Genomic DNA, 7,903 nt, shown 5'->3' on the forward strand with positions numbered 1-7,903 from the left:
CGGCACACGCAACGACGCAGCGCAGCAAAGGGCGCCCGCAACACATACCTCTCCGCCGCCCGACGCGCCAACCGCCACACCACACCGCCAGCCACTCGCAAATTGTGCACTGCCACCAGCCACACGTCCAACACGCCGCGCCGCCTCCGGCCACCCGCCAGGGGGCGCTCACGTCCGCGACAACAGCGCGGCCCGCCGGGCCGGGCCGAACCGAACCGAGCCGCCGCTGCTCTGCACTCGGCACGGCCACACCCTGCTGCAGACCGGGCTCGTCCCTCTGTACGCGTCTGCCTGCGCATCAACACAACACGACCTTTTTTTTTTTTCTCTCTCTCTCTACCGCCATCCCTTCTTCTCGCGTTTTACTCGTTGTTGCAGCAGCGGCGCACACCTACACATCCACAGCCCCAGCCGAGCCGGCCTCACCTCAGGGCCCGCCGCCAGCGTCTCCTCCTCGGGCACAGGTGCGGTGCTGTGGCCGCCCATCCAACCGCATTGCTGGCCGTCCAGCCACCAGGCGTTCCCACTGCCGCGAGCCACGCCGCGCACCGACCCTGCTGCAGAAAACGAAGCATAGCCAGAGACCGACCGATACACAAAGCAAGCCGTCGCCTCGCCTCTTGTCCTTCCTGCCTTCCTTCCGCCCCCGCCCTTCTCACACCACCGCCTCTCCACTTTCGCCCCCCCCTCCTTTTTTTTTTTTTTTTTTGTTTTCTTCTTTCTTTCTTTGGCCCTCTCTCCTTCCCGCCATGGCGGTTACGGCACCGCCTGCAGCGGCAGATTTTTTGCGCCCACACGCCTACTCCTACCACCATTAACCTTGCCCTGCCCTGCCCTGCCCTGCCCTGCCCTGCCCTGCCCTGCCCTGCCCATCAACGTCGCAGTCGAACCGACGCTTGCCAACACACTGCCCACGTTCCTTTCTCTTTTCGGCCTACGCCCATTACGCGCCGCCGCCACAGCACCTTCCCTTCCCACAACACACCGACGTCATCACACGCACCCAAAACAGGGGCCACGACCGTGTTCCTCGCCCACTCCCATCCCGCACGGTACGCACATTCCCAACTACTACCGCGCACCCTCCCTTTCCAATCTGTGTGTCTCTGTGTCTGTGTCCTGTCCGCGCGTGACGCCTCTCAACATCCGCCGTCCCCCGTCCCGTTTTCGCCCCCATGCCGTCGTCGCGCCGCCTCCGCCCCTGTCCGCCCCGCACCACACCATACACCGCTGCTTGTCCCGGCCGTTGCCACCAAAGGCGCCGACCGCAAACGCGCCACGCCGCAGCCCCCGTGCGTCTCGCGCTCGCTTGCATCTCCGTGCCGACGCTGCCTCTCTTCCCGCTCGCACTCGACCTCGACAACACAGTCTTTGGCTCCGCCACTGCGTGTTCCGGTGGTACGCACGCTGCAACACGTATGTATTCATTACCAGAGCGATGGCGAGGCATGACAGCATCTCTGTCTGACCAGAGAGTTCTTTATCGCTGCTAGTCGGCGCTTGGACCGCGCCAGACGACAGTAGTGGCACGCACCGGGTCGCCAGGAACAGTTGTTATATATATATATTGTAGCGCGAGTCGGGAGAGGTAGTAGTCGGTCGACAGTAGTAGCGGGTGGACGGTTGTACTGAGCGGGCGTCGGCGGCGTGCTCTGCTCGTCTCGCGACTCTGGTCACGGTTCGGGACGATGTATAGTCTATTGTGTTATAATCAAAAGGTGGTGTGACGCTGCATTGCGCAAATCTGATAACGTATGTTCATTGTACTTATTTTGTTCAACAACAAAAGCCCCACTATTACTTTTTTTCTAAAGTAACTTTTGTCTCTTAACGAAAAACATTCACTTTTTAAAGACTACTTCCTATGGCATTTCCCTCCAAGGAGTGCAATTAATTACCAGCCAGCACTCATTCATTGCACACAGCTGTGTAAGGGGTATCTACAATTGAGGAGCGGATATAAATGCAATTTTTTGTTTTTTTTTTTTTTTTTTTTGTGTGTGTGTTGTAACCTCCCAGCAACATTTAAAATAATGGACAATGTTATTTACGGATGCTAATGGACATTGCGCTAATTGTAACCTCGCCCACAATGAGAGGTATTGAAAATGGCAACAAAAATGTGAAATTCGCAATCTGACTCAAATATAAAGTCTTCACACAACATTTAAAAACGTCCGTTCAGTGACAAGAAACTTCAATTAAACCGAAATATCGGTCTTTGGCCCTGTGCAAAACAATCAGAATTAATGTCTTACCTCCGAATAAATGGATGTCACATTTCTGCTCTGGTTGTTGCGCAGCGCTTGGAGGAACTGCATTGCAAATAATAATATTCTCTTTTTTTGTGATTTTTGTGACATTTTTCTTCAAAGAAGTGGAATGAAATGTGAAGTGCAACGAACTCTTTAGTTCAATAAACAATTAAATGTTTGAAAAATGCTTTTGAAATAAAAATTATTACTGGGGAACTTGTTGGAGAATAATTACAATAAATACAATTTTTCATTATCTAATGATTATATTAATTAACAGTATACCTTATTCACCATCTTGACCAGTGTTGCCGACCGCCTACATCACACAACCGCACTCGGCTGCTACTACTGACCGACCGCTCTGCATGACGACTATTAGCGTACTGCACGCGACGACTACTGACAGAGTACAGCCCTCAACTACACAGAGCTACGGACTCGCAACGACTACTGACTGACTGACTGACTGAGAACCGCTCGCAACACTCGCGCAGTCCAGCGCAAACTCTCTGGTCACAGATGCTACAATGTCTCGCCATCGCTACTATGTTACATACGTGTTTCAGTGTCTTTTTCATTGGGGTAACGATCTTTGGCTCTTTTTATTCTGAATACAGGGCCAAAGGTCAACGCTGCTGCCCTTATACAATTTATCAGGTTTCATTATGTCTGTTGCAATGTTACATACGGTTCACTCTTTCATTAATATTATCGTTGGGTTTGTTTTGTAGGGACGTTAACATTCTGGCACATTTTTATTATCATCGGACTCTCTGCTATTTGTGCAGGGAGGTTATACCTGGGTCCATTTCCATTTCCATTTACATTTTAATATTGATAGACTTTTTGTTTTTCCTTCTTTTTTTTTTTTTTTTTGTTGTTTTTTTTTTGTTTTGTTTTTCCCGCTCTCACCACCACCGCCGCATCACGCCTTCCGTTTTCTTGGTTTCTTTTCTGTTCTTCAACTGCTTCAACATCACCGCGCCCCATTTCCACACCACAGCCATCAGCCTCCAAGACGGGCGGGCGCAGTGTGCCATTTCCGGCGCACAAGCACACCCGTACGGTACTCTCCTCGCCCCCACGCCACCAACAACACAGCGACCACGCGGCTTTCAGGCATGGCACGGCACGGCACCGGCGAAATGCGCCGCCCCCGCCCCTCCGCGCATCCGTCCGTCTCGCCACGTTCACTGACAGCCGCGTCTGCGGCTACACCACGACAACCACAACACAACACCGCTCCCCTCCCTGGCAACTCACATTGTTTTTCTCCTCCTCTTTTGCACAAACCACAACGCCGAGCACAGGCGCAAGCCACCCACACCGCGCCCCTCCCCGTCCCGTCTTTGGCCGCCGCTCCTCGTTTCCTCGTTTGCCCCCTCCCATCTCCCGAAATGCCATGCCAGCAGCGTTACGCATGCCCCTCCCCTGTCCACACAACACTACCGCCTAACGAACAGCCTTCCGGGCCACATGCAGGGCACGCCCACCTCCAAACACTGCCAATTCACGGACGCACGCACGCACGCACGCACGCACACACACACACACACACACACACACACACTCACTTTCTCGACACCTTTCTGTACGGAGGGTGCGTCATCTCGACCGTGACAGAGTGACGGCAACTATCGACGATCCATTTCCCCCCACTGGTAAAACATGTCCACTAACACCTACATACATCATTCAAGTACACAGACAATAGCATACACACAATGGGAGGGCACACGAACATGGACGGCACGGCACTGTCATACACTCTTCCTCAGAACCATATCAACAAACGTTACGTACATCCGGGAAAGCGAAAGCGAACGCGAAAGCGAAAGCAAAAGCAAAGGCAAAGCCCAATGCAGCCGTCAAAGGTAACGTTCACCACGGCAGACACTTGCAGCCGCGCCGCCGTTAAACGCATTTCAGTGCGGCTCCAATACGCCTCCGACACGGGAACGTTCCGTTGCTCTACGAATGCGTTTCTCCCCTTTTTCCCTTCCCCCCCTCCTTGCACTCTTGCCTCATTCCTCACGTTCTGCCCGGACATTCGACCGATCAAAGTCAACCTTTCGTTACCGTTCTCAGCGCGACGGTGTACAACAGTATGACGGGTGTGCCCACGACTTCGGTTCAGTTGCGTGACGCCGGTCTATCGCGCCGATCGACAGTTACTCAGGGGGCGACGGATCGGACCACGTCACCGACACACAAAACACTTTCAAAACAAACAAATACATACCGGATGGACACAGACAAACACGTGTACAGACATTCGCCAAACAAACGACCGCCGCCGCCGTCGTCGCGCTTACTGTATACTGCACTGGACACGCGTGCATCTTGAATGACGACATCAGTGTGCGTGCGTCGTACGCAATCAGTCAGACACGGCTATCAAACATCAGAGTCGAATGGTACATCATCGTGCGTGTCGCCGTACACGTACAGTACAATACAACAACAATGCGTCTTAATGGCACGTTCATTTCAACGTCACTCACACACCTCCACGCTGCAGTTACGTCGCACCATTGTCAAACTCGGCGTACAGCAAAGGGAATAGTGGGCGGCAAAAAAAAAAAAAAAAACCAAACAAAAACATTTCACATTTCACCCTCGCCATGTATGATGTGCAAAAAAAAACAAACCCGCAAACGGCCGTCGTTACGGTGACACAAAAGTCGCCGATCGCACTGTCCCCCCTCGCAGACGGGTAACACACACACACACACCAACAACACCAATGGGTCAAAAACCACGCCAACGAGGCGTGCCACCATTCCACGCCACGGCGACCAACCTCGTGGCCGTACCCCGCGCAACACGCTTTGACGCGCGCCCCCCCCCCCCACCCACAATCAAAATGCACACATACATCACAGCCGTCCACACAAACAACAACAACAACAATTCCGCCCTTCCCGCAAAAGGCAAGTTGGTGGCCCTGAAAAGGGCCGTTTTGCCGCTCTCGCAACGGACGAGCCTTCTCCATCCTTCCTTCCCTTCCTTCCATTCCAGAGCCACCCCCTTACTTGGAGCTCGTGTACTTGGTCACCGCCTTCGTGCCCTCGCTCACGGCGTGCTTGGCCAGCTCGCCAGGCAGCAACAGCCGCACAGCGGTCTGGATCTCGCGGGACGTGATGGTCGAGCGCTTGTTGTAGTGCGCCAGGCGAGAAGCCTCGGCCGCAATGCGCTCGAAAATGTCGTTCACGAAGCTGTTCATGATGCTCATCGCCTTCGACGAGATGCCCGTGTCAGGGTGCACCTGCTTCAGCACCTTGTAGATGTAGATGGCATAGCTCTCCTTCCTCTTGCGCTTCTTCTTCTTGTCGCCCTTCGAAATGTTCTTCTGCGCCTTGCCAGCCTTCTTGGCGGCCTTCCCGCTAGTCTTGGGCGGCATCTCGAACCAACGTACGGCAGCAGCAACACCAGTAGCAAGCGCTCCGCTCTAGTCAGCGTCTCCCCACACAGTGGCACCCGCCGCCAGCCGCCGCCGCACCTTTACCAGCTCGCCCTGTTGCGGCCGCCGACCAATGGGGCGCGCGCGCAACCGGCCGCCGCACCCGAGCCCATAAAGCACCCCCACCCCGGCTGCGCCGGCACGCACTCCGCTGCTCGACTCGCTGCCGCTCGCACCGGTCGTTTTCGTTTCCGTTTCGTGTGCACCGTCGCTAGCCCATCGCCATGTCCGGACGCGGAAAGGGAGGCAAAGTCAAGGGCAAGTCAAAGTCCCGCTCAAGCAGGGCCGGGCTCCAGTTCCCGGTCGGCAGAATCCACCGCCTCCTGCGCAAGGGAAACTACGCAGAGCGCGTCGGCGCCGGGGCGCCCGTCTACCTCGCCGCCGTCATGGAGTACCTCGCGGCTGAGGTGCTCGAGCTGGCCGGAAACGCGGCCCGCGACAACAAGAAGACGCGCATCATCCCGCGCCACCTGCAGCTTGCCATCCGCAACGACGAGGAGCTCAACAAGCTCCTGTCGGGCGTCACCATCGCACAGGGTGGTGTCCTGCCCAACATCCAGGCCGTCCTGCTGCCAAAGAAGACCGAGAAGAAGGCCTAAAGGAGGCCAGGCAATCGCAGCGCCGCGTGCTCCCCTGCACGCAACGCGCTTTGCCGGCTCGGCTCGGCCCACAACAATCGGCCCTTTTCAGGGCCACCACACAAACCTACGTCCAAAGCAAAATTTCAGTCGTCCTCGCCGCACCTTGTTTTGTTTCAACTTTGCACTGTCACAGCACAGCCGCCGCCGGCGCACGTCCGCCATCTTGTCGTCCACACAGCCCGTGTGGCCCAACACACACACACACATTTTGCACGGTCGCAGTCGCCTTCCAAACCGACAACGGCAGCAATAATGACCATTGTTAAAGGGAGGCGTGTCGACACACCGCCCTCCACTCCCGCGCGCAACGGCCGTCGACACGAACGAAACAGCTGATCCGGCCGCCTATGCCCACACGCCTTGCCTCGGAAACCCCAACGCCGCCGCAAACAAACACACAGAGCCAAACCACGCAAGCAAATAATCACCGCCTCTCGCACAACAACACACAGCCCGCCATCTCCGTCGCGATCGATACAAAGACACACAAACGAAGCAGCTCCACACACAGCCAGCCACATGACACGTTTCCTTTCCTTCTCCCCTCCCAGTCACATCACGTCGCTCAAACGGAAAGAAAGAAAGAAACAAACAAACACACGCAGCAACAACACAGACTCTTTCGCACTTTTCAACTTCCGAACAGTGTGGTGGCCCTGAAAAGGGCCGTTTTCTAGTCTCTCCCACCCACAAGCACGGCCGCGGGAAGGCCAGCGCCCGCTGCGACGCAGCCTAACCGCCGAAACCGTACAGGGTGCGCCCCTGCCTCTTCAGGGCGTACACCACGTCCATGGCCGTCACAGTCTTGCGCTTGGCGTGCTCAGTGTACGTCACCGCGTCGCGGATCACGTTCTCCAGGAACACCTTCAGCACCCCGCGGGTCTCCTCGTAGATCAGACCAGAGATGCGCTTCACGCCGCCCCTGCGAGCCAGGCGGCGGATGGCGGGCTTCGTGATGCCCTGGATGTTGTCGCGCAACACCTTGCGGTGCCGCTTGGCGCCACCCTTGCCGAGCCCCTTTCCTCCCTTGCCGCGGCCTGTCATCCTTCCTTCCTCGGGCAAAGCAAAACGTGCACAAACAGCAGCTGCAGCGGCTGGCGAGTCGGCTACGGTCTGCGCCCAGCCGTGTGTGCTAATGTGTGGAACAAGGGATTGAGTTCCACAAGTATTTGATGTAGTTTCTAATAGCCTAACGCTATTTTTCCTACATTAGGATAAGGTATAATTATGGAGTAAGCGTATGAGGTTCAATGCTGTCCTGCACTGGGACTATTTGGAGTAGGTTGCTGCATAACCTTACCGGCGCAGCAGGTCTGGCCAGCGTAATGACGCCCGCCAGTGTGGTCGGCTGCCGAGTCCTCTGATCAGCTGGTTGGTCGACAGCTCGCTTTTCTGGTAGAAAGTTGTTGCTGCGTCCTTGAACCTCTGACGTAGAGGCTTGACGGCAGCGACGCGATGGAGCTCCTCCGTGGGGAAGTCCTTGGGCAGGTGAAGTGCCAGTCGTAGCGCCCGGTTTTGAATCGTCTGCAGGCGCTTCAGAT

The sequence above is a fragment of the Schistocerca serialis genome, unplaced genomic scaffold (genome assembly GCF_023864345.2).
Source record: "Schistocerca serialis cubense isolate TAMUIC-IGC-003099 unplaced genomic scaffold, iqSchSeri2.2 HiC_scaffold_1296, whole genome shotgun sequence".
NCBI lineage: Eukaryota > Metazoa > Arthropoda > Insecta > Orthoptera > Acrididae > Schistocerca > Schistocerca serialis.